The 20320-nt window shown below is 40.1% G+C and overlaps 1 protein-coding gene across 17 annotated transcripts in view; it reads right to left on the bottom strand.

Annotated features, from left to right (window-relative positions):
* The window catches only part of PTPRD (protein tyrosine phosphatase receptor type D), a 523934-nt gene extending 503890 nt beyond the window's left edge, over positions 1-20044 (bottom strand). For all 17 annotated transcript variants that reach the window (XM_053656280.1, XM_037156783.2, XM_037156780.2 and 14 more), the window contains exon 1: positions 19962-20044. The gene's annotated coding sequence lies outside the window, so the exon portion shown is untranslated. The remainder of the gene's footprint in view (positions 1-19961) is intronic.
* Between the last annotated feature and the right edge of the window lie 276 nt (positions 20045-20320).

Raw genomic sequence — 20320 nt, forward strand, 5'->3', positions numbered from 1 at the left:
TCATCCCACCTGGCTCCTCTGTCTATGGCTGGGAGCAAGACATTAAAATGGTCATTTCTTGGGGTTTTTTCCCTATGTAAAAGGAAGGCGGAAAAGAATGTGAATACAGAATCACTTTATTGCATGGCAATTTAGTGAGTGACTCCTGAATTAATGTGGGGTTATTTAGAGCAAATGACAGCTTAGGCATGGCTGGTGCTTTTGCCTAAAGGGGTGGGCACCCTAAACTGAAGGATCTAACTGCATGGAAAGGGTCAAACACATGATGTAGGTCATGCAAGGCCCCTGGGCAAAAGTCAGTCACCAGGGAAGGCAGGAGCCTGGGCAAATATTCCAGTGGGGCTCTGAACATCAGATTCAGAGAGTTAGCATGGCAGAACCAGAGTCTGGTGCGGGCGGGGTTGGGGGGACCTGGTGAGAAACTGGATGACCCCTGGCCCTTGTGTCTGGTCAGACATCACCTGGGCTCCTGGGGACTAGCTGGAGCCAGGATAAGATCAGAAAGTACTGATGGATCTCTCTCCCCACTTGAGGTCCGTGGGCCAGGGTCTCTGCAAATAAAGCTAAAAAGAAAATCTGCCTTTCAAGGGAGTGGAGGGATGCATCCTAGCACCCTCCTGCCCGAGAGTGTCACACTCACTGGTGTCTCTCTGTGGAACCCTTCTTCCCCAGAAGGTCACCTCCTCAGAGGCCACCACTACTTAAAGCAGCACTGATCCCACCCACCCCACACACTGGTCACCTTCTATGCCCTTTCACTGCCATGGTTTTTTTTCTTCATAGTGCTTGTCACTATCTCATTCACTTTACACACTGCTGTGTATGTCTGTACTGCCTGTCTCCCCACTGGAACAAAAGCTCCCTGAGACAATCAGCCTGTCTTCACTGTTGCCTGCTTCAACTCCAGTGTCTAGATCCATGTTGGGGCCATGGGAGAAATTCCATACATATTTATTTAGTTAACATATGAATAAATTTCAAACCAACATTGTCCAAATGCCTTTTTTCATTTCCTAGACCATGCTCCATTATATCAATTAAGACGGCTGAATTTGGTAAATAATAATAAACATAATCAGTTAGTGACCTTGAAACTTGCGAATTAGTTCAGGCATAAATAGTGCTCAAAATGCAGAATGTGAATGTTTTGATAGTTTAATAGAGCAATGACAAAGCAAACTTCAGGATACGCTCTGTTTCACAAAGCTGGGAGCCCCAGGCACATTCCTACGAGATCAGAGTTATTGGCTAATCACTGAACCCAAACTCTTCTTGGATTGTTTTTTCCTGATTAAAAATCGAAAGGTTTATGTCAGGAAAGCTATGTATCAGGTACATAATCAAACTCCATCCTTACACAAAATATAGGAATCAATTTTTAAACTCTCTCTTATGGTATATAATTCTTAAAGTAATGGAAAGGGTATCACAACTAACCCAGTGTGGGCCTACAGAAAAATAAATATGAATAAACAAAGCAGAAACAGATCTTAAAACTTAGAATGACTTCGAATAAGAATTTTAAAAGAAGCACTGCAAATAAGTGGGGAAGTATAAACTGTCTGGTTTGCAGATAAGTACTTGTTAATTTTTTAAAAAGTCTAGCCCTGGCTGGTGTAGCTCAGTGGACTGAGCGTGGGCCTGCGAACCAAACAACTGCAGTTCGATTCCCAGTCAGGGCACATGCCTGGGTTGCAGGCCAGGTCCCAGCAGGGGGCGCACAAGAGGCAACCATACATTGATATTTCTCTCCCTCTCTCCTTCCCTTCCTCTCTAAAGATAAATAAAATTTTTTAAAAAATAAATAAAAATTAAAAAAGGTCTGCTCAGAGCCATGCCCATTTCAGGATCAGCACATCACATGCAGATGACCTGACAGCCAGAGTCTCAGACTCTGTACGTCCAGGTGCCAGGAGCTGCTTGAAAATTCTTCACTTCCAAAAATCGACCCTTTTCAAATTCGACTCGAATTTAACTTAATGTATATACTACACTCTATTTATACAACCTTCTAAAAAAAAATCTTGAGACAAGCGAAAATCAGTATTTACGACTAGAATCAGAAAATGCTAATTAAAGAAGAGGCTCTTTCGTTTGGCAGCTTTTTAAAAAAGTCTTCATAGATATAACTCTCATTTGTAAATTTGTAACATGCTTTAGTTATACTTGTTTCTAGCAAATCAGTATCTGGTTTGTATTCTAGAAATAAACATAATGACATTCACGGTCATTCAATATTTTCAGGGACTACAACATCCACGTCAGTGTGAAGATCACTTGACTGAAGAACTGATTTTTTGAAAGATTTATTTATTTATTTATCTTTAGAGGAGATGGGAAGGAGAGAAATATCAATGTATGGTGGCCTCTAGTGCGTCCCCTGCTGGGAACTGGCCTGCAACCCAGGCATGTGCCCTGACTGGGAATTGAACCTCGGTTATTTGGTTCACAGGCTCGCACTCAATCCACTGAGCTACACCATCCAGGCAAGAACTGATTTTTAAAAAAGTGATTTAAAAAAAGAATAAACACTAGGAAAACTAGATGGAAATCTTACAAAAGGAAAGCACCTTCTAGTTTAAATTAGAATAGGAATAGTAATACAGAAGCAGATCAACAATTTTGACTGTATAAAATTATAAATTGAATTACATATGTAAAAAGAATCACTAAAGTAAGACCAATGAAGAGACTTAAGGTACATTTGTTACAAGCATGACAGAGTTAATGCACCTAAAATCTAAAGAACATGAACTAACAAGTGAAAACCCTGAGGCAAAGAAAATATAGAGACAATTTATGTAACAGGGATAATCACTTACCAACAAACATTAGCAACAGATTATCACTTTAGTAATTAAAGAAATTCATATTAAAACAATAATGAGGCAGTGTTTTGTCCATTCAATCAACAAAACATAACTGATATTTTCCAAAGTGACCAAGAGAAAAAGAAAACAGCAGCCTCCATCTGTACTGGTGGCATTACTGGCACATACATCCCTTCTAGAATGCAATCTGGCAACATGTTTCAAAAGACATAAAAATATTCATGTCCTTTGATTTAGTGATGCCACTTCTGTGTAGCGGTCCTATGAGAAATAATGCAAAATGTAGAAAAAGCTCTCTCAATCTGAATGTTCCTCCGGACTTTGCATTGGTAATACTGAGATAACTGGGGGAAACAAAAATAATGATGTCCAGCAATAAGGGGCAGACACATCTGGTCAATATCATATCAGGCAGACATTAAAGATGATAGTCACAATGAAGCAGAGTGGGAACAATAAATTTATGTTAAGATGTTATCTGACCAAGCACTGAACAGCGACCTCGCTATGCAGTATAAAGGACCACAAAATTTACTCAAGTCAGAACGGTGGGCTGTTTTCACAAGACAGGATTGTAAGTGACACTTTTTTCTGTTTTTAAGTGTTCTATACTAGTACTTTTATGAGTGTAAATTAGATGAATAAAAGTTAGGGCGTAGGAAAGTGCAATCGGTATGACTGGACCCGTACACTAGAGCAGCACATTAGAAAAGCTACTCTGGGTGCGTGTTTTCTGTCAGACTGCCCCACGGTCACCCGAGTTACCTTCTCCTGCTCTGCCGTCCATCAGACACACCACGTGAAAACTTCCCAGTCTCCACTCCGAGTGTGGGCTACTGCTGGGTTCAGCATTTAATCCAGTAGGCCCATGATTACATACATTGAAAATACTAACATATAAACCACATTTCTGAAAACTAACCATGCTCATCCTTTTTTCAGATAATTAAACAATGAAAATGATTAATTGCCCCTTTTAATGGACTTAGCAACCCTTTGACACCAAGTATGTATTAACTAGAGTCCTATACTGGATCTGATACTGCATCTTCTACAGTTCATGTAACAACATACACAAAAGGCTCCATCAGTAAGGATCAGTCTCGTGTATTAATCACCACGCCACCTTAACTGACAGTTCACGGCACCCCTTCTACAACGACAAACTCCATCTCTGTGTCATTGCCTAGAACACTGTAAGCCAGACTTGCAGTGTGGGGTTGAGGGGATGACCATTCAATCTTTCTGTGGTGAAAACGTGTGGGTCTTTTACGTAGCTCCTGCCCTATCACGATATTCCCATGACCACCAAGATTTGGATCTGTAGTTACAAGAGGAAACTGATTTTCACCTCAGTCACTGACAGCGATGGTGCATAGAACCACAATAAACAGCCAGGACTTGAAAAATGAGACTTTACGAGGGATGAGCATTCCCAGGCTCTGGCAGACTGGCTGGTGCAAAGCAGGCTTTCCACTTTTCTGCCTCGTTACAGGGGCTGAAAATGTTGTGAGTATAAACCCCTCCATCCTTGTCATGAATCTTTCTCAATAAGAAAAAAAACAAACAAATGAATTTGTCGTAACAGAAAGAGAATCAAGTTTGTTTTTTCTTTAACTGAGAAATTTTCTGCGGAGTTGCCGGGAAGCACAGTGTACGGATCTGAGGAACCATCAGTTCCCTGTGCACCAGATCCCTCCGCACTGTGGATATGCAACCCCCTGCTCCTCGTGAAGATCATTCTCTACTAAAGCTACAAGTATTGCCTAACATGCAAACTGACCGTATTTCTAACCAACGCCATTTAAAACTCCTTATCCCTCAGAAACCTCACTTCAGTTATAAAACTGGAGGTTCACACTCACAAAGAGAGTCTCAGAACTGATTTTAAAAAATAAACAGAAAACAACAACAAAAAAACCCATCTAATGGTTGCTCCATACCTTCAAAAGCATATTTAAAACAGCCCTGATTTTAAATTTTGCTGGGCACCATCCAGCAAAGCAAAGGCCGCCATTTCAATTCCCAGTCAGGACACAGGCCTGGGTGCAGGTTCATCCTCATTGGGGCGGTCTGACCTCCCTCTCTCACACGGGTGTTTCTCTCCATTTCCCTCCTTCCCTTTCTCTAAAAATAAATAAATAAAATCTTTAAAATATATATTCAAAACAAAATAGCTGCTTGATACAACTCTTGTAACAATGCAAAAAAAAATCTATGTGCAAAATACAAAGACTGCAACTAAAAATACTATAATCTGTGGTGTTCCCTGTGGGAGGTGATGGAGACAGGATGTGAGAGGAACATAAAAAGGCATTTGGCAACAACTATCTCAGATTTTGTGACCAAAACAGAGACTGGTTAGGAGAAAGTAAGGCCATTGTTTCCAGGGAATTGTGACAAAGTCTTAGCTTCTACCCCTCCTCCTTTCCCTGTTTATTGCAGCTCTGCAGAAACAATAAATTGAGCCTTTAACCCTTGTCTTGGAGGCAGGGAGGGTATGGAGAGGTGGAGAGTTAAGGCAATGACTTAATATTGCGTCTCCTGCTCTGCCTGGAATTCACCCCTGACCCCAACCACCTGAACTGTCAGGGGTGAGTCTGGAGATCCTCATCTGACCCGAGATTTCTCTCAGCGACTTCTAACGGCTTGTTCTGATGTGCACTTGCCAGTGTTAATATAATGTGACACTGGATTGGCATGATTCCTGACAAAATTCAAGAGAGGCAGTAGGAATGATGCCACGAGGAGACCGGGCAGTACTTTTGCATCCCCAGGACTTCCTTCAGCCTTCCCTCTTGCCCATTTCAGCCAAGCTAACAAAGACGATACGTTGGCTCTGCTCTGAATATGGAGCTTGAAGACATCAGACCCACCCAGTCTGCTTAGGTCAGCCCAGTCTACAGCTGCTGTCCATTAAGAGCATCAACATTCACTCCCATGGCATCCTGTTTCGGTGTTAAATTAGATGATCGCCCTGCAGAGCCAGCCTCCTCTTTCAACCCACTGCCATTCCTCAATCATTCTCACATAGCCACGCAGTGAAAATGGCTGAAGACGGACACGTATCACTGGGAAAACATCAGAAAAGTGTCTCGAGGACACCTGAGAGGGCATGCGGTAGAGCTGACGGTACTCCATTTGCTCCCATTTCTCCACATTAAGCAGGAACACCAGTAAGTGCGCATATTTATTAGACAAAAAGCACAGGATCTCCCGTCCATTCTCTTTCCTTGAGTACATACTTCTGAGACACACTGTCTTTCACGTACATCTTCCAGGTACATTCTTTCCTACTAAGATTAATGGGTACTCACAGCACATAAATGGTCTATTTTTATTTATTACATGTGTAACTCTGAAAATATCAAATGATGTTTCAGACTGATCAAGAAGACCAGTACTGTTCAATCATGAAACAACAGAATATACCATGACTGTGCTACATATGGCTACTGGCCACCTGAAATGAAGCCAGCACAACTCAGTTTATATTAACTTTAATCAATCAATAAGGAGATCTGGTCTCTTCTGGTTTATAAAAAAAAGTAGCTATCTCCTGGCTTTTTCTCTTGAGCTTGATGAGAAAAGGCAGTAGATTTCTCTTCAGAGCTCTGTCTGCCATAGAACCCTCCACCCTACCAGAAAGAGCCACGCACTGGCCAGGGCCCCACCTCTGGCAGCCCAACAGGGGCAGCGTTAAGTACAGAAAGGTGGAAAGGCTGGCTGGGACTGTGAGGTCTCTTCAATTCTTAGAATCTTAGTATCCTCAGCAAAAAGAGTGTGAGGTTTAATGTTCTGCCTGGCACCCTGGACAATTTCCCATTCACTCTTAGAGAAATGGATATCCCTAGGAAAAGGAGGGGGCCCCCGGGGCCTATTTTACACACAGAAATTTGTTTAGTTTTCATCAGTCAATATGGAGACACAGTGTCATTTGTCACTCTGCCACCAACATGATCAAAAATTAAAAAGAATCATGTTCAAAATATCTAAAAAATAACTTACTTTTCCTTTACTTATGAGTAGTACCAGGTTTTTATATAGGGTTGTGAATGAAAGCTTTTATCTATCTATATGCTTACTTCATTACTTTCCTCAATTCTAGCTGGAGAAGCACTACTACTATAAAATCAGATGCCATCATTGTGCATTTGCCAAACAATGAAGACTCTTGAAAAATTTACACAATAAGAAATGGTAACAGGCTTTTAAAATTCATTTATTAAAATTGTTAAACACATTTATATTACTTTTACCTAGTACATATTTTTTAGAATGAAGAACAGTCACTAAGTGACTAGTCTGATATACCTCTCAAAGGGCACTACCATATTTTAAATGCCTTGAAATAAAATATCATTCAGAACAAGGCCAGGAAAATGCATATTTTTTAAAAAAGTTCTCACAGAAGCTAACCATCTGTACAATAATCCATTGTCTGCTCTACCAAGGTGATTTATTAAAGATAATGAAGCATATGATTTAATAGCTGCCGCAAATCCTTTTTCAAGTAGGATGGGTATAAATAATGCAAAAAGATGGTCCAATAATAGCCAAATCCTCACCTAAGAACTAGTCTATATGCTAGGTCACAGGAAATTAGATGAGCTCCATTAACTGCGGAGCAAGTGGAGTGAAGCTAGGTAGGCAGTGAAGGCTCTAACCACCCCCTCTGATTTTAGTGATTACTATTACTTAGTGAAACCCGTAAGCTCTACCATCATGGTGGAATTTGAGTCACTTTTTCCATATGACACATTTTGCCAGCATCAGTTTTCCAAAATCTTAAAAACCCAGATTATCTTCCTATGTGTCAGTGCAAATTGTACTTGATGTGTTCCACTCACCTTTACCTTCCCACAGTGCCTTGTATTTAGCAGAGTTTTAATGTGTGGCACTTCAAAGAATGAATGCAACAGTGGCAGGAGAGGCGGATTAGTTTTAAAAAATGAGGTCTCCTTGCAGGGAAAAAATGCAGTTCTCTATCCCTGTGAGACCTGATTCTAACACTTACCATTCCTTATGTTTTTGAGCTTTGATGGCCAATTGTCAAGAAGTTTGCTTTGTTTTGTTTTTGTTTTGTTTTGGCAAAAGTAAGTTAACCTAGGCCACCTTCCTATACAGTGTGGAACCCCCCCACACACAGAAATTCATACACTGTTTGAATGAAAGTGTTCAAATAGTAGCTCCTGTCTGCAAACTGACACCCTCCTCCACTGGCTATCCCTGTTAATATTCAAGGCTTTACAGGGCCTTACGAAGTCGGTGAGGCAAATTTCTAATGACAGGAAATAAAAGCCGTCACATATGCCAGCTGTTTGGCATGAGACAAGATTGCCTGGCTGTGCCCTGCAGACATGGCACAGCCGCTCATTGATAAGCTGGCACAGCCAGTCCTGTCCCCAAGTCACCCAGCCAGTTCATCTAAAATCAGATTAGATGTTACAAATCCTAGTGTTCAAGCACTACTCAGCTGCAGAGAATTTCCATGGCTCAACATAAACAAGGGGCCTGTGTGTGAGACATATGTCACCTTCTACACAATGTATGCTTCACTAGGCGCATTCACCACCAGCATATTTCCACGTTGCAGTTCCTACCGCTCTTGTTCTTGTGAGCCTGGCTTGCCAAAACAGAGATCAATTTTATTAGATACCATTAGTCTCTGTTAGGGCGGTCATTTGAATAACAACAGATTGGCAAGTATAAAACGAAGGCACCTGTTGTACATTTGGCAGCCTGAATGAGGCCTCTTAAAACGAAAACAAATACGAGCTATAATCATGCCAGGCAATGGCTTTTGGTTCAGTAATGACCATGTGTCAGAATTAAGTGCATCTGGGAATTCTTACCACAGCCAGATGTAAAGGCAGATTTGTCCTGTCTGGTGGCATATAAGTGAATACACACAGTATACTCAGATTTGGCTTTGTCAGGGTTTGGTAGGAAACTAGGTAAGTGGGGCTTAACTCAAATAAAATAAAGTTAATTACAAAGGAACACAGACAATATTGCCATAAGGTGAAGAGTTAAATATTCAACATAAGGGTTGTAAAATTTGGGCCATAAACTAATTTCCCTCTGGTTTTTCTAGCAACACTGATTTGTTCACGGAGGGGTCAACACCGGTGTTTCAATACTGAGCCAGACCGGGGATTACGGGCAAAAGATACCACGGGGAGAAGACATGGGTCTTGGCCTCAAGAAACTTGGTCGTGAATAAGACCAGTAACAAGCAATTACAGTGCATTAGGATAGAAGCTATATGTGGAATGTATTCGAGGTTCTTTAGTGTTTAAGAGCTATCCAGGCTTGGGAAGTTGGGAAGGCTTCCTAGAAGTGAGCTAAGGTAAGACCCGAAGAAAGAAGTGAGTCGGGCAAAAACGGGATGGAGGAGGGACTTTCCACATGCAAGGAGAGAAGCAAGCTCAAAATTACAGAGGGAAAGGTCAAAGTGCACCTGGGAAACTGCGAATACTTTAGTGTGGCAGGAGTGTGTGTGTGTGTGTTGGGGATGGGGAAGGGGGAGGAGCAAATGAATATGAGGATGGCAAGGGAGCAAGTGACAAGACAGGAGACAGGGAAGGACCATCAATGGCCATGTGACTTTTGCTGCTTATTTCAAGCTTTATATGGAGGGGAACGGAGAGCCATCAGGATCTTTAAAGGAGAAAGATGACAAGGATCAGAGTTCAGTTTTGCAGAGAGACAGCTATCGTGAGTTCCCACTGGAACAGAGAGGCTACAATCCAGTCAGCAAATGATCAGCCACCACACACTGGCTAATATATTAAAAGGTAGTGAATATTTGGTTGAAAGAAAGTTAACATTTATTTTGGTGTACTTAAATAACAGGAGATCATTTAGAGAAAACAGGTTTTAAATAATAATTGTAAAATCAAAATTTAAGTTACATCATCTTTTTTTGGTAAAAATAAATCAAATCCAAGCTGAGTCTGGATAACGGTAAAAATCTTATTCAGAAACACTTAAGCAATCATTTCTTAAAGTAGTACCTGAATATGCATAGTAACACTGATTGAATTTGTCATTCTTAATTTATAACTATTTTGATCAAAAAGCCTTTATTAAGAACCTGACTGAGGAAGAACCCTCACTACATATGACCCAACACAGGTCATACACCCTGCTCCAGGTTTTGTTTATAAATTAACTCATAGGAAAATACGGCTAAAACAGAGAGTGTATGCATGTGAGAAGCAATCCGGAAACCTGGGCAAAGAAGACTCCACTGTTGGCGCACTGACGTGAGCCACAAGGACCAAAGCATTTCCCACATGACTTTGTTTTATGTACCGTACCCGATTCGAAACTTTAGGATCTCTTGTTGCCAGAGAAAAAATAATTTTCCAAACCAACAAACAAATGTAATATCCTGTATTGTATTACTTATAAAACCACAATTAATTAGAAATATGTCTCTGAGGCTTTAGAGAAAAAAGAAAAAAAGCTAAACCTTTATAAAATATGTCAAATGGGGGAAAACTTATCAAGTCACCCATCTGTTATTGATAATGAAATTAACAGGTGAGCAGTGAAAATATAGTAGTTTTGAAGACATTATAATTTAAAAAATTCCCCAGGTAAAATTGTGTAGGGCAGGCTGCCAATAAATAGAACCCATACATGTCAGTCACTTGGCAGAATTTCAGTTCTCTGAAGGGAAGATGCTCTTCAGATACCCCTGCTGGTTCTCCATTTCTCTTTATGAAAATCCTCACCTATTGGGCAGCTAAAAAAATGTCACGCTTGGGTGGAAATAGTTGATTTAACCCCTTGTGCTCCAGGACAGACCCCAGAACTCAAGCAGCTGTGGCGCTGGCCTGCAAGCAATTTTAGAGTTAGAAGGCAATTGCCAAAAAGAGTCCAAAACACTTCAGTAAAAATAAATAAATAAATAAACATAAAAGAAGGAAAAGAAAAGAAAAAAAATCAGTGCCTCTTAGCCCCAAGCAAAGCAAGGAACGGAAGAGACTTTTCAGAAATGACAGCAGCACAACCTGTGTCCTGAGTAAGGTTCTTCCCGTACCTGGGTCAAGAAATCACCATGTCATTGGGCGCACTTGCCTAGTACATGAGAAATAAAAAAAATTTTTTAAATTCATGTCAGACACAAGAATATAGTCAAGGGTTAAGAGTGGAGTGCATAAAACTTGGGATTGTAATAATTGCTTGAGTTGAAATTTTGGCTTAAATTTCATCTTTATTACCTATATCTATCTACACAAACTTGAGAAAATTCCCTCTCTACGCATCAGCTTCCTCTTGGTGATAATAAAAGCATCTGACTTAACCTGGAGTTATTTTAGAGATTAAACATAATACTGAAGATAAAGTGCTATGCAGAAAGCCTGGCACATAGTAAGTGCTCGGGAAATTTTAGCAACTATGACTCACTATTATGACTTTACACGCTAATCACTATTACTGTACTTTTAATGCCAAGAAAAATAAAGAAAATGTGTCCTGAGTATCATCAAAGGTTTCAAATGAATATCCTTCACATTCATGATTTCAATAAATTCAATTCAAAATACAAAAAAAAAAAGAGCATAGCACTTGAACTTAGAATTAGAAAGTGAAAGAATAGTAATTAGGAGGATTTTAATGAACACAAAGTTAAGACAGCTGGTTAAGGACAGAAAGGAGATTCCAGGAACAGTACTGGCTGAACCAGAGAGGTGGCGGAGGACAGAGTCTTCTCTCTGAAGGCAGGATCTCTGCCGCGGCAGGAGCACAGGGCACCTGGGGCCACAGTGAGAGAGAAGCCTAGACACACAAGCGAGGATCTGGCTGTGGAGAAATCCGACGGCCGTGCTGAGGATTTAGCACTTGAGTGCACGGACTTGAGAAAGCCTGCACTTCAGAAAACAAACATTTTGAGAAAGAATTGAAGAGAACTGAGAAAACACAAAAAGCACATAGCAAGCTATGCATGGTGTGCTAAGCATCTAAACAACATGGTAAGAGGGTAGAGATGGAGAGGAAGTGATAAAGTTATACAAGATTACAGGAATAGAATCTAAAAAAAAAAATTGGATGGGGACAAGAAGGGAAGAAAGGAAGGAAACAAATATGACACCAAAATTTCAAGTCCAGAGATCAGTGAGGTGATGAGATCCTAAGAACAAAGAAGTAGATACGATTACGCAGAAAAGAGTATACTGAGTTTGGGATACAGGAGGGGATACTATGTCTCAACCATCTAACAATAATTTTTTTAAAAAATTAAGATCTGGAACTCCAGAGAGAAGTTAGGAAATTTAATTTGAAGGTCATCAATACAGAAATTATTTCTTCTACGAGAAGTGGATACGAGTCCCAGTAGCCAATGTAGGCAGTCTTCAATCCCTGAAGACCACCGTGAATAAAGGGACAATAAAAGAGTTTAGAATGAAAATGAAGACATAGATGCCCAAACATCAAATGAAAAGGATACAATGTTGCTGGAGAAAGTGAGAGTGAAAGAGGGAACTCAGAACAAGTTCCATCCATGGGACAGTTCTGATGGGAGGTGTTACCCATAATTTATTCCCCTAGCAAAATACAATTCCCTTCTTCCCTGCCCCGCCCCCCAGGAAAAAAAGTGAACATTATTTCTTGGCCAGTAACTAGATTTAGAATACATAAGACATTCCAATAGATGGCCACTATTCCCAATTATCTAAATATTGACAGATTCATTTAAAATAAGATATAAAACCATGCATCAAAAAGTCACACTGAATAATTTAACTAGAGAAGTCAAAAGTGGTAGGCATATTTGTTTCTCTCTTAAAATCCTTTAATAATATTTCAATGAACTTACTATTACAAGTAGTTTGAATATTTTTCACAGGGAGGCCAGGGGCTACCTGTGCTGTGAGACACCACTAGTACAGGCTCAGTATGTCCCTTTAGTTGCAGTGAATCATGGGGGGAGAGGTCAGAGTAAAAAAAATTATTTTAAACATTGAAAACAAATGTCTTTTTAACCTATAATGGGACACGGGATCAGCATGAAATATATCTAGTCTAATTTTTCCCTGTGAAATTGCGCTGGAGGGTCTTAGGGAAAAGACAGAAGGCAGTAAATTCCTATCCTCCATCAATACATTTGACCTCCGAGCAAACCCCACAACTGGGTACAGGCACCCGCCATCCATCATTGCTCCTGAAACCTGATCTTTCAGAGAAGGACAGCTGCACTGGGCCAAGAACTAAGGAGCTTTCTAAGATGCACTGCCACACAGGAAAAAAAAGTAAATTCTTTCTGTTCCTATTTTAATTGAGTGCTTTGCTAAACATGTCTTGCCCCAGACTGCAGCTCCACATCCAATCTCACCAGGGATCTATAAACACATTCTTAACTTTTAAGCACATTTTTCCTTTTGTAAATTCTAGGTAAAATCATTTCTAACTTTTGCTTTAAAGCGTTCTGAGATAAAGAGTAGACATGGCATACTGATGTGTGCGGAATTCATAAACATGCCGGAAAGAAAAGGCAGTTCCAGCATCTGCAGTGATTACAGCAGGCACATGACATGGTGCAAACTGGGCAAAGGTGCACAAAACACCCATATTCAACAAGTCTAGATGTTTTAAGCCAGGTAGTAATAACTTATAATGAGTCACCAAAGACAGCAGAACTTCATCGCAGAAATTAGTGTCACGAAACACAGAATTGTCATTACATGACTCCTAAATCCAGGTTTTTAAATTTAAAATACAAAATAAGTTATTATTTAATTGGATCCTCATCACATTTATGGTTACTCTCTCCATTTTGCAGATGATGAAACTGAGACCCTAAAATGTTATATAACTTCTCCCAAGATTCCATGGATAAGTGACCAGACTAAGGCCTGAATTCTTCTTACATCAAGTTATTGATGTTGTTTTTACTGTAGCAAGACAAGGAAGAGGAGGAGGAAGAGGAAGAAGAAGAAGGAAGCGAATTGACACCTTGCAATCTTTAGCATTATCATTATATATTGGATTGGCCAAAAAGTTGGTTACACTTTTTTCCTAAAATAAAAGACATTTTTCATTTTTACCAATAACCTAATTGATTGGGATATTTTGATTATGTCAGCTCTCTCCTACTATTGGGTTCTGGGAGGCTGAGGCCAGGGGTGCTGCTAAACATCTCCTAATGCATAAGACAGCCCCACAGCAAAGAATTATTTGACCAAAATATCAGTAGTACAAGAAACTTTACAAACCACTTTTGACACATTTGATCACTCACAGCATCTTCTCCGTACACTGCATAAAATCTTTTTTTGCACTTCAGTTGCATTTTTATATTTCCTGAAAAATATGCCAAAAATATTGTGTATCTTCTTCCATCTTCAATATTAAAATGGCTGCACAAAAATTCACCAATTTTGATGCTTTGGTTTTAAATGCACACTGATATGACAGTTGTCACAATACAATCTAACAAAAACCTTCCAAATGAAGTTAGAGACGACTAAGCACTACTAGAGCCACCACACAGAAAAAACCTAATGGACTTTTTGGCCAACCCAATACCTGCACAATTAAATAAAATTGAACAATAACTGATTTTCAATTATTTATAAAATCAGTACTAATACAAACATTTTAGTTAACAAAAGGAGTCCATTTACTAAAGATTAAAAAATAAGTTTCTTATTAGTTGTGACCTAATGATCACAGATAATCATTTTATGTATTTGAAAGTACAATTTCTCCTAGTCCCAAAGCAATACTAAAAAACACTATTTTCTAAATACAACTCACAAATCTCAATTTCATTAGCTACTGGTACATTAAAGAATATGGCTCCAGGGCTGTTTAAGAAAAAACACACACAATTAAGAATTTATAAATTTAATCAGTCTCCTGAAACTGACAGTTCACAATGTTTAAATCCAGTAAGTGGCAATGTGGTAAAAGTCACAATGCTCTTGACATTGTTTTCTGAATGTCAAAGTTAAACAGTGGTGTGGTGAGTGAATTCAAAGACCTAGGAGCAAGCCTAGCCTCCGATGGTGGCTTTTGCTCCTACATTTTGGTATAAGTGCTGAAGGGACGGGAAAGACCCCGCCACCTAAGAGCAGCATTTGCACAGGAAAGCAGGGCTCGCTCCCTGCAGGGGAGAGTGAGGAACACTGAAGTCGTCTGTTTGGCTACTGGTCCCCCTGATCTACTGGCTTACAGACAGAATTGGTTGCTCCAGCTTTCCAAATGGCCATTTCTTTCATTTAATGTACTAATCTACAAAACATAGGGATTAGATTTGGGGGACAGTAGAAATCGAAAAGCTAAAAAAAAAAGTTTAGTTTTGCTGTTAGTAAAGCTACAAGTACTAATAGGATCCTATTGAATATATATCGGCATCAAATACAAAATAATGGCCAGAAAGTTACTGAATGAATTATTTTGAGAAGGAGGCAGAACACTGCACACATCACTTTAGTGATTTTTTTTCACCAATGAGATACCTTGAGAAGTGTGGCAGTGTATATGGACATAACACTTAAATTTCCTTCATGTCTAAATCTTAAAAATACTTTATAAGTAAAATGTTAAGAGAAGAAATGCAAACTGACTGTTGTAGACATGAACGCGAGTAGGTCATACTCGCTTCACTCCCCTTTATTAAAGGGAAGCGAGGGACATAGGCCTTAAGTGTAATTTTGTGAAATATGTCTTGCGAGAATTTATTTCATTAATGCCTCAAAACAGCACCATTTTCATGACTTCATTATTTGGGCTACACTGAATCAGAGACTGTTGTAGCACATAAGCATTTGCTCTTTGACCTCCCCTAGACTTATGACGCAAAGAAAATGCTGAACTTTTACATGGGAGGCTATAATTTCATATAATGAACAGTCAGTAAGCACAAGCCACATATTCTTTTAGCAAGCTATCTTTCTTAAGGGCTCAATTGTGGCGAGCTGAAACATACTTTTAAAAGAGGTCGGGGAGGAAAGTGAGGATTGTCAAGCCAAGCATGATTTTTTAATAAGTGTTACCAAATACTAATTGGAAGCAAATGAGATTATCCATATAGAAAACATATCCCCAAACAAACCCATCCTTTGGCAGAAATGTCACTATGCTATGAAATTACAGAAGCTTAAACAAGTAACATTTGTGGGGATGAAATTTACTGACAAATCCTTTCTAAGCAATCTTCTTCCACATTATCAGATTTCTTCAGTTGATGTGCTTTATACAAATCCTGTATCTTGTAGGTCACAGAAATAACAACTTTTCTCGTTGCTTTTTCTTGGCAAATCATTGACAAATAAAAGAAAATGTTTTTAAACATTGACTTTTCTTGAGACTACAAGTTGCCTTTGTGCCTTCACAAGGAAGTAGCTTTCCTAAAATATTTTTTCAAAGAAACTGAACAGTACATAAAAAAGGTGAATAACTCCATAAAGCAATAAGACACTCAGAGCAGACCTAGCTTAAAATGTAACTCATTTACTCACACTAAACATCGCAACTGGAAAATACTGTCCCTTTAAGAAAATAGGAAAAAAATAAAACATTCTTTGAATAATCTGGAAAACTGAATAACTACATCTTTATATTTAGCACTTCATATATCTGTTTTTATAATACAAATCCTAAAAGTATCTTTTTGTGGTCACAAAGCTGAGTATACTACATCAAAGGTAAAGTTTATTTTTGAGATTCCCAGAAACTTTTGAGATTAAAAATGTACACCCATGATGAAAGGTTAAATGTGCAGCTTTAAAGATGTGAGACTGAAAGTTTGATGCTCTCAGGATTATAAATTAGAACCCAAACTCCACACAAATGAACACTGAAACTAAAGAAGGGTGGTTTTAGAGCAAAATCACCTTGAGAAAGGCATCTTTCCTGAAACTGCACTTTTCACATGTGATTGTGGTAACGAGTTCTTGTTTATCCAGAGACTCCTTTTAAAAAGAGAATTGTTCAATGGTTGGATAAATCAAGTTTGGTCTGAAGGAAATCCAATATGCAAATACTTATAGTGTGCTCTTTTGCAAACAGTCACCCTTGCCAGTTTGAAAAACTGAAAATCAACAAAAGAACAGTGTAAGTATACTTGACCTTACTGCCTAATGTCTATCCAAACTGCCACGGCTGGTCGATTTCAAATTTGTGAAACTGACACTTAAAAATGTATAGAGCGTCTTCAGTCCAGGCCCCTCAAGTGCTGACTAAACTGCAGTCACAGCCTGGGATTCTCCTCCCATACTAACTTGCACAGCACTTACAAAGCCAGCCTAATCACACCATCAATCTATGACTGCACCTCCCTTAAAGTAATTCTGCTTCATTTATCTTTTAACCCTACATTATGCAAATAGCATTCTTTATCAATCCAATAAAGAAAAGTTATTAATGTTCCCACTTGCTTATCCTTGACATACACTGAGAAACTGGGATCATATAGGAACTTGCACAAATACCTCTTGTACATTTCGCATTCCATATGAAAAATCACCCTTACACCAGCATAGTTTTAAGGAAGTTCTAAACAATGTTTTTGAAAAACCCTTCGATCAGTGTCTATGACTAAAAACAGAGCATGAATTTATAGGTTTAAAAAGACACAACAAAAACTTAAGGAACTGCCCACTTGATTTTTTTTAATGTATCTCTAGGAAGGGTTTGCATATGCCATAGAAGGGTATCTCCTGGACATAAGAACAGTTATACAGGCCCCTAGTGGCTCACCAAATAGCAGCAGACAAGGGGATTCCAATTCTTAGTTCTCGACTTTGAAATATGCCGGCTTTAAATGGGAATGTCAATCTTAAAAGAAAAATCAAATCTTCACACTTCATACTCCAAGCAGTTTTACTTTCATGGTTATTTACTGAAACACATACGTATTAAAATAGATCATGGTATTTCATTACTTTAATAACCACAACTGCACTGGTCCAGGAAAAAATTGTATTACATAACCGCCACAAAAATATTTAATTAATCCACCTCTTTACATGTCATTACAAAAGTAATACATTACTCATATATATTAAAATACATTCAAGAAACACTTCTTTCTGAATCCTGTTCCTCTTATACTATAGTACTGAGGGCTTTAAGAATAGATGACTACTATTACTATGTAAAGCACTCACTATTTAAATGAAATATAGACACAATCTGAATGCCACTTTTATAATGGCATAAATTGAAAGGTATTTTCCAACAACAGCCAGTGATAAACCTCACAGTGGAGTGCACCTATTTTAAAAGATCTACAATTAATAACACACCTTAATTCTTATCCCTTTGCTGTCTTTCTGTTACAAAAGAAAATTCCAAGAAGGCACATTTACAGCTTCAAGCAATTTTTAACTGGACACAATCTGACAGCTGAATTCATGAAACTGACCAGCTTGTCAATTTCACACTTTGAAAGTACTATAATAGCTGATAGCATGAGGGTGAATTTAAGAAATCTGTCACAGAATTGCTCGCTCCCTTGAAAAGCAAAGAACAGCACATAATTACGGGAGGTGGGAGGTAAGAAAATTTTCTTTCTGTTGTCCATTTAAGATGTCTAGTTCAAGAATTCAGACATCTGGCATTGCCAATGTATTTCTCATGCTATGTCAATAAAATCATACCTATCTGCAGCATGTAACAGAATATTTTCAAAATAAGTAGAATATATACTAAGCATAGTCCTGAATATCCTCATATTACCAACATAATCTTTAAGTTAGCATCATCTAAATATTCCTTTCAATCAGGATATTTCAAGTCTTGGTACATCACCCTGATTTTACACAAGTTGCATGGTGGGTGTGTACACTCCGAAAGACAGAGAGAAGAGCCAAAATGGTCAGAAGTATCAATGGGTGGACTAACTCCCTGTGTGCAGTGCTACAGGATGGTTGAAAAGAACAACCCAAAAGGGAAGGTCCGCGTTTGTAGATGTGGTAGTCCAGCAAACCAATCTCGTTACAAGCAGCTACTAGTCTCCGAGAGGCTCAAAACGTATGTGCTACATACACCCTGTCAAGTTGCTGGCACTGTGTCTGTGGGCATGTAAAAGGAGAAAAAAAAACTTTTAAGAGAAAATACAGGACAGCAGTCCCTCAGGAATTTTCCTGGACACCTAAGGCACAAAGTGTAGACTGGTCTGGGGGACCACTTGGAGAATTTTAGAAAACAGAGGACGCATTTAGCAAGTCCTGTACTGGGAGACTAGCTGAAACAATACAAGTGGACCGTGATAGTCAGGGTTTGGGAGAATGCTACTATTCAGAATCCTGGAACATCCAATTAATGTAAGCCGAACTCACACTTAGTGTGCAAGATTTTGTGTGTAAGCATAAGAAAACTGACTTCATTTGTTAATGCTTCTAAATGAAAACCAACCTCGCAAATAAACAATACAAGTTTTCTACATGCCTATAAAATAGCTACAGAAAATCGACAGAAAAGCAAAGAACCTGTCCATGGCTTTTTTGTTTTACATTGTTTTCTTCTGACTTGGACTTTTCATTATAAAGTCCGCCTTCCTTTCCCTACGGACGGTGTGCGAGCACAGCAGATCCCCGTAGCAGAACCGGGAGCTTTGATTCTGCCAGGGAAAGGTCTCCCAAACAATCCCCCTCCTACATGGCTGCCGCGCAGACTTTGATTCCTGCTATTCCTCCTTCTCCCCATTAGTTCATAGGAAAGAAAGAAAAAGAAATCGCCCCCTCCTCGTAACCGGCCCTCTTTAAAACAGTCATCACTGAAACGTAATACATAGGCAGTGGCAGAATTCCTGGGTAGGGTCGGAACTGCCCCACCGCTCCACCATTTCCCCAACACTACGCCCACCCCAGGAGGAGAGACCGGGGTCGCGCAAATGCACCCAAACACCTCCAGTCTCTAGAATCGCCACTCTCCCTGGCCTGAGGTTTTAAGCGAGAAGCGACCCGTTGTAAGGGAGGACCTCTGCCCACGGAGGTTCAGAAGAGCAAACTGTGCGCGCCCGGGTGCCAGGGCGCTGGGCTTACAGGCGCCGGAGTGTGTAGCTCCGCGGGAAGACGCGGGGGCGGCCGGAGCCCGGCTCAGGGCAAGCCCCGGGGGCAAAAAAGGGAGGACGAGATGGGGAAGAACGGGTCAGCTCCCAGGACTCACCTGGTCATGTTGGCGCCGGGCAGCTGCCACCACCGTCTCCCGCGCAGCTACCAGTACTTTGCTCCAGCGCCTTTGCGCCCCACCACGGCCGTACAGCCCGCGTCTGCCCGAGGCACCGCCTCCGGGCGCCCAATTTAATCCTGAGGAGCTGTGGCCGCTGCCGCGGGAGCCCCCTTATTTGCTGCTGCCTCTCGGCCCTCGTGCGGCCAGCCCAGTCCAGAGCGAGGAAGTGGAGGAGAGTCAGCGAGTGAGTCCAAAAATCCCGAAATCCAGCATCCAAAGGAGCGCGTCCCCCCGCCCTCCCTCCACCCCTACTCCCTTCTCCTCGCCTCGCCTCCTCTTCCCGGGCCGTCCTCCTG

This window comes from Artibeus jamaicensis, unplaced genomic scaffold, assembly GCF_021234435.1.
Source record: "Artibeus jamaicensis isolate MK-2021 breed Jamaican fruit bat unplaced genomic scaffold, CSHL_Jam_final scaffold_1964, whole genome shotgun sequence".
NCBI lineage: Eukaryota > Metazoa > Chordata > Mammalia > Chiroptera > Phyllostomidae > Artibeus > Artibeus jamaicensis.